The sequence below is a fragment of the Oncorhynchus kisutch genome, linkage group LG10 (genome assembly GCF_002021735.2).
Source record: "Oncorhynchus kisutch isolate 150728-3 linkage group LG10, Okis_V2, whole genome shotgun sequence".
In the NCBI taxonomy this organism is placed as follows: Eukaryota; Metazoa; Chordata; class Actinopteri; order Salmoniformes; family Salmonidae; genus Oncorhynchus; species Oncorhynchus kisutch.
The window spans coordinates 15,981,388-15,991,199 of record NC_034183.2 but is presented as its reverse complement, the minus strand read 5'-3'; the positions used below and the strand labels follow the sequence as shown (position 1 = coordinate 15,991,199).

Here is a 9,812-nt window from a genome sequence, read left to right as displayed (position 1 = left end):
GGTACAGTACATTACAGTAGTGTAGCGCTCTCTCTGTCGTCAAGCTGCAACAGCCTTTCTGGATCGCATCCTGCAGCCAGCCACAACTCAAAGACAGAGTATTAACTCTTTAGCATGCCACAGCAGCTAGCATGGAAGCAGCATGGAGAAGACAAAAAACATAAGCTAGTTGCGTATACTTGCGTACTGTAGTGTAGCACGTGGCAGGGTAGGAGCAGGGTTTGTAGAGTTAGAGTACAGCAAGACCCTCCTCCTCCTACCCTGACTCGATCACTCTGAGGGGCTAAACATTGCACGACCCTTACAGCTATTTTGGCAAGGAGTCAAAAGCCTGATAACCATTCTGTTCTGGAAGAAAAACAGCTGCCGTGATTACAATGTGATTGGGAATTCACAGAAAACACGAGTGGTTCTGATTTGTCCTGGATATAAAGGCAGAGGATAGCTTATCCAAATAATCCAGGAACTACAGCTGTACTGACTAAAAACATATCATATTTAAAACCAAAAGGAAAGGATTGTTGAGTGTAGTTGGGTCTAAAGTATCCCTTACCCTAGAATCGTCTAGAGTCCTGCATCGTGACGCGCTCCACCCTCCCTAAACCCTGCTGTTTGCGCACACACACACACACACACACACACACACACACACACACACACACACACACACACAATTATGTACTACAGGACTACAAAACAACATGGCAGACTAGTCCTCCATCTTAGTTCATACTGATTATTCTTTTGATTCACGTGTCTGCCTATCTCAGTTTTTTTATGCTCCTTCTCTCCCTTCCTCTCTCCCCGCTTCTCTCTCTCTCTGTCCCGCCACCTTCTCCACTCTGCGACCAGCATTTGGCTTTTTCCACTTGTGGCAGATTACTGTAAGGCTATTGTAAAACAACTTCCTGCCTCTTTTGGCTCTGGTTCCAAAAAAAACGGCAAAGGCTGGGCTCACGCGTCTCCCCCTCTCTCTCCCCGAAGTATCAGAAGGTCTAAAAAGAGAGAAAGCCAGAAAAAGGAAAAGTGTAAAATCTCTGTCTCCTCTTGAGGACTTATTTTGATGCCTTGTGTCTTTAATGCCACATGAGAAGTAAAGGAGGAGAGCAGGGGACTGCATGCCTAGCAGAACGGAAAGGTGGGGAAAACTCTCATTTTGCTGCTTTTACTGTGTAACCTTCTGTTGGTTTGTGGAGGACATTTATGCTGTTAGGTTAGCTCAGACAAAACTACCCAACATGGCTGCTGCTGCAGGGTTCCCGTCTTGTCTGCGGAGTGAGTCTGTGAGGGGTACTTTTCCTAACGCAGCCACCCGGTTCCTTTCATCGCTGGCTTTTTCTCTCTCCCTCGTTAGAACAGCACAGCAACACCGGACCGACTGGAGGCTCCTCCGCTAGCTCTCTCCGAGGACTCTCTCCTCTCCTCCTCTCTTCATGACAAGGTTCAATAAGACACAGGTGGCCACATTCAATGGACCTGCAGAGGGAAAAAACATTGTTTGTATTTACTTACTGAAGACATGGTGCAACCAAGTTCGGGCGTTATTAACAGTCTCTCTAGTCTTCTTTTTAAAAAATGACACAAAATGGGTTGGATGTGTCTGCATTGGAATGAGCTAGAACCCTAAAACCCTAGAACCCAATCCAAAGCACCGCAGCCTCACGTCACATCTCGCCATGCGTTTTAACCAATTGAAAAACTCACGTCTTTGCGTTGAAACATATAGGTTTAAACATACAGTTTGTGGATAATGTAGATATATATTAAGAATATGTATTTTTGTATGCACAATCCTGCTCAGTTTCAGTAGAGGACAGACAGTAGGGAAAATGGACATGGAACTATGAATTTGTTTTAGTTGTTGGTTTGGAACGGTCTGTAGTAATAATTTAGCTTAGTGTGCACGTAGCACAGCATTTGCAAGAAGTTCACTTGAGGATAGGGTTTTGGTTTTGGGAGGATGCCAACTTTTACGACTGCGTGCCTCTACCTCGTTCCCCTCTTCTCTACTCTGGTTGCATTTGTCTCTAATGAATTATATTTCAAAATGTATTTATATATGTAATTATATATGTAATTATTCTATTTTAAGTTGTGTTTTAGAATTATAAATGACTTTAACCATGCTTTCTTTAAACACATTTCAAATAATAAATTAAGCCATTTTAATATTTTTTTAACTTAGATATTTTTTAAGGAATGCTTTCTTACACAGGTGTGTATAAGAACTTTACAACAATACCATTAAAAAACATGTCCTAGTACTACAGAAAAAAAGCTTGGAGGGAGGACAGGGAGGTAAATGTAACTATTCCTTCTTTAGTATATTTGAAGGGATTTCTTAACCCTATTGTTAATAATTACGATATGCTATGGAATGCTATGTATCTGAATCAGCATTAACTCTTAGAATCTTTAGATAAAATCACAATAGATGAAATGGTTAATAAACTTTAAAGTAAATATCCAACCTGTTAGTCAAAGCTATGTTCCTGGTTTTGAAATGCTACAAATCCACATAACTCACTACAGTGGATGGTGAAGGAGAGAATGATCAGAGTAGGAAGTTAACTAACACGTCAGTAAATGTGTCTTAGCTATCGACACGTGAATACCGATTCAGTCATTCAGTCCTATTCAAGGAAATGTTCATTGAAATGGCGGACGCTGCCAAGTCATTTGCAGGCTTCATTCGGAATGTTAACGTATTGTGATACATTAAAAACGTAACCTTGCTTAATAAAATGTATTCCCGTACTACACATTTTGTAAAAAGTGAACTACAACGACTCCAGGAAAAATCCTCACACATTTAGTTTCTGTCTTTTAACCCTTAAATTGACAAGCTGGTTATACATTTGTAAGGAAGTATTTGGAATAACAAACTCATAATTCAACTTAAAAAATTAAGCACAATCAATATGAAAATTGCTATGTGGTCTTAGATAACTTAAAATCTATGACAAAACAACTAAAATAGTATCCAACAATTTCATATGTAGTTGCTGTACAGATTAATAAATACATTCAATGTTAACCACTATGTATAATGTATATCACTAGTAGATATGGTAAAAACAGATCATGCAAATATAATTTTCTCCAACTGGTCCTACAGAAAATTATAACTTTTGTTAGTATGCATGTTGGATCTTATCATGGTAAACAAAAAATATGTAATACATCAAATGTTTATTTTGGGATAATAAGAATTCCTGATCATGCTAAATGTAGGCTGTGGATTCTCACTTCTTGCTTTTCTCATGTGTTATGAGTAATGAACTAAATAAAAGGGTCGGTCAAGGGAAGATCAAACTAAATGCAACATATTATCTTTGCAAAAGAACGACAAGATAGATCTATGTACAACACTACGTCTTTATTTTCTGCACAGGGGGCATAATCATGGCATTCTCTGATTTATCTAATTGAAATGTCTTTTTTTTTGCCTCACTTTAAAACGTTTTGTGCTCCATCATTTTTATACATAATTTGGAGTCACAGAGTAACAGTCACAAGGTCTCTGTATTTTCAAAGCTGTCATACCTAACACTTGGTATTCCATGTAGGTCACATAAGGAGAGTCGATGACACATGATTAGGAGCCTGTTTGCTTGTCTTTAGTCTCTAGAAACACAGGAAACAGCCAGGAAAGGAAGAATATGAAATTGCAGTGGGCAGTAGCGCCGCATAGGCAAACATGATCTACACTCCTTTACCCATTAACCACCAACAGGAGTACAAGCCAGATTTCTGACTGTGCAGGATCAGAAACTGCAATGCATCATGGTTACCAGGCACATACAGCTGACACATCAGACAGAAACAATTGATATTCTATAGCAGGGTTCCAAAACAGGTGGCCTGCGGGCCAACTTCGGCCTTCGGGTGATTTTATTTCATTTTTCTGATAAAAAATAATACAAATAATAATACAAAATAAAAACTATATAATTTTCATTGTTGGACATAAAAGACTGTAAAATCACCAGGACATCAGCTTAAAGTGATTTTAATTGAGAAAATCTGTTCCCAAGTATTCCCACGCATAAACAGAGGCATACAGTATGTGATCGTATCCCAATGTTATCAAGGTTTGAAATGATTCTGTTTTTGTCAAATACTATGTCTGTTTGGGATTATTGCGGTCAATTTGCAGTCTACAAATGATTTGTAACCATGTCCCCCCCCCCCTGACCATCCACTCAAGGAAAAATTGGCCTGTGACTGAATGTATTAGGGACCCTGTTTTAAAGGAAGCTAATCAGGAGGATAGCACCAACCCACAAGGCCGGATGGCCCTACGTACGCAGGGATGAAAGACTTGGACTCCCTCTCTAGGAACAGGGGCCGAGTGAGTCTATGAGGTGGTCTTGCTTCAACCCGGCACGTGTCTAAACAACTTCTCTATTACACCTGACCTCTGAGGGCACTCCCCATCGAGCAGGGAACAAAGGCCATGACCCTGGGGTCAAAAGTGTTATACGGGAGGCCCAATGAGGAACCCAGTGCTGTTTGCTTTAAGAAGGTAAAGATGACTAACACATTAACTAATGCTGAATAGGGGATTATCCCCGAGGGACGTCACTCACAGGGTCTACACATCACGTCTTATTAACACCCCTGACCTCTGGCCCGTCACCTCAGGCAGCTGACTGAGACCGCCACTCTCCCTCTCTGTCTATGTGTAAGAATAACACGCACACACGCAGGCATGCACGCACACACACACACACACACACACACACACACACACACACACACACACACACACACACACACACACACACACACACACACACACACACACTACAAAGTTTTACCAATCACTATAATTAATTACTGAGTATCAATTCTGAATTACAAACAGTAATACTTAATAGTAGTATTGCCATGAGAAACAAAATATAAGAAACCATTGAACTTTATACCTGGCATTTTGTTTAATTTCAAGTCTTTGTTTTATGTATGATTAGCAAATGTGTATCTTTGACATTTAATTTCACACTGATCACGAGTCAAGGAATTTATTTACACCCTACACAACAAGAGATTCCCTCAAATTGATCCTCCGTGTTACTGAGCTGTGTTCCACGGCACTTCATAAAATGGGAGCATTTAGATAAAGTTCTGATCACAAAATGGTGGACAGAAGACATGCGCAGTGTGGATATCATGGATAATATTACACGATAGACCCTTTCAACAGCACATGCTTATTCACACATTTTCAATTATTACATATGTATTGAGTGGGTGACGTAAATGAATTGTGTCAATGTGAAAAAGTGGAAGCTGACTTAACCCTATATCTCCTGACAGATTACACCTACATATTCATTATTGAAACTAAACAAGCATGGTTTCATTTCATTGGGTGTACTGTTATGTGCAATACCTCATAATGTAATGATACCATTTTCTTCTGAAAAACAAATATGAAATGTGATTATTATGTGTATGAGGAAATCAATTTCTGAGATGGTGATGTTTAAGAATTAACTATTTGCTTTGTTGTACACATGTACACTTGAATATTGTACAATCTTAAAGAAAATTGTATTTGTGAAATATGTTCTATTCATCACGTGTTTTCTTTTTAGAAATGGGTTCACAGCTCAACTTAACATTATAAAAGTCAAGTATTCATTTGAATTGAAAATAGAAGATATAATGTCTTTCTAATGACAATACCATTTTCAATTTATGTATAATGAAGGGCCTTTGGAAAGAATATCAATACATAAGAAATAACTCTGTAGCTATAGCAATGAATAATACAATGAATTAGTTACTGTCACAAAATATGTTGTATACATACCTCAATAGAAAAAGGTGGAACTTTTTACCACAAAGAGCTTACATTTCAAATCAAATCAAATTGTATTTGTCACATGCCCCGAATACAACAGGTTTAGACCTTACAGTGAAATGCTTACTTACAAGCTCTTAACCAACCATGCTTCAAGAAGTTTTAATAAAAAGAAGTGTTAGGTAAAAAATTTGATAAGTAAAAAATTGAAAATAGAAGTAAACAAAAAATTTAATGGCATCAGTAAAATAACAATAGTGAGGCTATATACAAGGGGGTACTATATGATTAATATAGAATGAATACATCATTGGAAGTGCATTGATTAGATAATAACTGATATTACAAATCAAGAATGAATATCAACCGGGTAAGAAGAAATCACTTCAAACCTAAAGAATCTGTCGAAATTTGTCAACCACATGTCGAATTAAAATCAGGTGCATCTGCGTGTAATTGTAACAAATGATGCAATAATAAACTGCCATATAGCAAGTCCTTCATCTACAATCAAACATTGTGATTTACATGTTTTTTAAGCTAAAATAAGTAATGTCTGCCAACAAGGTTAAGCATTTTCCCATGATCAGAATTTCAAAAAAGATGGGAACAAATTATTTATACGTAAATTATATTGAAAGGATTTTGAAATAGCATATTTTTCAAATAAAACATGTATTCAAAGGAAATAAGCTGGCACACACCACTCTGGCAAAGTATCAGTCATTTACTTCCACGCCAACTTATTTTCTTTGAATAACTGTTTCACTCTTCCAATGCACCTGCTAAGCAACAAGTAACACTCTCTTTACTTTAAATAAAACATTAACAAGTAGAAAATAATCATTGAATTTATGAAAATGAACTGCACAGTATCATTTGACACAGTAAGCAAGGCTGCAAATGATATATATTCACTTCTAATTGAAGAGGTATGAACCTTTATCAGTAACATTTAACACTTGAACCTCTACATCTGTATATTTGAATGTATTCATCTGTGAAATTCCAGCAAACCAATATGCTATGGTCATTAAACAATGAGCTGTGAGATTATTGTATTGATGCTTTCTTTACACAGAGATGCTTTTCATAAATTTGAAGTTTTGAATGAGAAGTCAAGGCCAAAGCATGTGGGAATAACTTACAAGATTCAAGAGTCATGAAGATTAATGTCATCTTGTTATGGTTTTTATGCATTGAGTATGTCGGAGAATAGTAATTCAACTATTTTACCATGTGTTTTCAGGGAAATATTTAAGTAATTTTACGAAATTTTAGCCAGTTTGCTACACCAGGAAAATAATCCTGCACCAACAGGACATTTTAATTATTATGTGGATTATAATTAATGGCCATTTTTGTAGGAGTTTATACATTTTTAGTATAGAACAATCAAGTTAGAAATTTGTGGAAATTACAAACTTCAGAAGCCTTTTTAAACCTTAAATAAACATCGCAGGAAAGCCTGCAACAGGGTGATCAAATTAAGATTTACACCTGTACACTATTACAAAAACATTATTTTGCAGACTATATTGTCGATTGCCAATTCATCATCCAACTTCAGTAGCATTTAGCTGGTGTTTAGTCACCTTTGTATGCAAAAACTTGAATCAGAAGCTAATACAGAGGCTCTAATACATACCTTCATATCTTACATATATACAAGCATTTCGCTACACCCGCAATAACATCTATTAAACCCGTGTATTAGACCAATCAAATTTGATTTGATATATTATTGTATAATTAAACATATAAACACACAAATAAACACAGTGACTGAATGTAAAATAGATGGTTTTCAATAAGTAAGAACAAGACAAACAGATATGATATTCCATCAGCGCTAAACTCACCTCACGGTGTCTCACCGGAATCTGAGAGAAAGAGAGAAGGAGAGAGAGGGAGGAAGGGAGAGAAAGCTTGGGAGCTTGCAATACAAAATGGACCCTATCCGATATCAGACCTCAGAATGGACAACCTTCATAAACGGGGCGACACCCAGATTGCAACGAGTCAGGACTACTTCTCATGGCCCTTCAGGAAGCAGACATATTATGTGGAGAGTACAGACACACCACTACAGCAGAGGTCAGAATCTGAGCTCCTCACCATAAAAAGGGTTATAATATATCAGGGTTCAGTTCAAAATGAATTGATCTTGACCTTGAGTAGAACGGTTAACATGAAATTCTAATTGAAATTGCCCTATACTGCCTTTGTCACGTGAGTTGCAAGTTCAATTCAACAGTAGTATTAAATTGAAATGGATAGACATGAGTTAAGTTTTTACAATGAAGATAACATTGTTATTTTATCCGATTCTATTTTGTTTAAATGTGATCTAAGCTCATATGATTTGAAATATCACTGGCATTTAGAATAATTAAAAATTACCATTATATTTGGCCTAAATCTAAACATTTAACAGTGATAATCATTGATATGATGCAATATAACACATTTACAGATGCATATTTCAAAGATAATGCACATTCTTACAAAGAAAAATCAACCAACCTTAACTTTCAGTAACATACATAAATCCGAAGAAGAAACAACAACAGAAAAGCACTAAGACAAAAGTCCCCTGACCTGGTGAAGCGTAACAATACAAGTAAATTCTCCTTTCCCCCTCTGTGCCCTTGACCAGCACCACCAGCCTGTGTGAGTCTGGGGCCATAGGCTCTTACATACCTGAGCTCCCCCTCTGCCTGCTGTGGTCCTCTGAGGAGGAGAGGTCTGCTAGCTGCTAACACCCTTCACATATCCTACAGCCTGGGCCACTCACTTTTATTATTCCTGTGTGCCAAGCCAAGAGCGGGCGAGCCAGGCGCTAGCCTGGTGATGTAGGGGCCTTTGCCCACCGCCAACGAGGCCCGAGGACAACTCTGTGCAACATCACAGTGCCTTTACCGGCACAGACTGGGGCGAGAAGATGGTGAGAGGATTTTCTGTCTCCAGCCGAACCCGGCGCACCTAATCGCCACTCCTCACACTCTCTCACTCTCCTTTACACATTCTCCATGTGCTTTTCCTCTACTTCAGTCACACACACTCCCTGTTTGCTGTCGCTGCATCATAACGCACACCTCTTAACACGCACACACTCTTCATGCTCTTTCTCTATCTAGTAACACACACCCTGTGCCTGTGTCTCCCTAGGACACTAACAAAGCCTCAATCACTCACTGTCTTGGCAGATACACTCCCGTTCTCTCAACCTGACGTGGCTTCATTACAGTACAGAGGGCTGGGACACAGAACAGGACTGATCCCAGACACACTCTCACCAGTGAAACTAATGAAAGTAACAGATGCATAAGAAACTGTGTAGCAGCCGGTCCAATGTAGCTGCTGTTTCAGTAAAGTTTCTACCAGCTGCTGCTCTAACAGTACTGAGCACGGTTCTACTGGGGCAGTGGAATCAATTACAGCAGTAACATTACTCCAGTGTTAACAACACCTCCAGAATGAGGTCATTTCATTGAGGAAATATCGCAGTTGAAATGGATCAGACTGTTTGATTTCTGTACCACAATAGATTTACAGAATGATAATGTTGGATGCAAATCCACGTGAGCAAACGTGGCAATGTTTTGGTGAGCAGTTCAATGTTTACTATTAACAACTGGGCTATTGCATTACATCACAGTACATTTTATTTTATCGTTGTACAATAATATAAAGGTCAATTAAAATGTCATAACATTTTGCATTACGGTTCTATGGTGTACAAGTTCTGTGCAGTAACCTACATGGGTGTAATTAACATACATTTGGAGAAAAACAAAAATATACAATTAAACTAAACAACATTTCCATTTGTAAGCTGCTCTGTTGAAGTCTCCATACCATATTTTAGAGTATCGCCCCCAAATCTTTTAGAAACACATTTGTAATTTACTCTGTAACTTGTCTCACACTCACTGTTAATTAAGCCACTGATGTCTCGATAGACCTTAAAGCAGGGAGTTCCCTGTCTGTCTGCGAT

At 38.1% G+C, this 9,812-nt stretch overlaps 1 long non-coding RNA gene across 1 annotated transcript; it reads left to right on the top strand.

Moving 5' to 3' along the window:
* The first annotated feature begins 649 nt into the window (after window positions 1–649).
* On the top strand, window positions 650–9,534 carry LOC109897820 (uncharacterized). The gene is made up of 2 exons (XR_002256277.2): window positions 650–1,138; window positions 1,355–9,534. It is a non-coding gene; the product is annotated as an uncharacterized LOC109897820 (long non-coding RNA).
* Window positions 9,535–9,812: the final 278 nt, after the last annotated feature.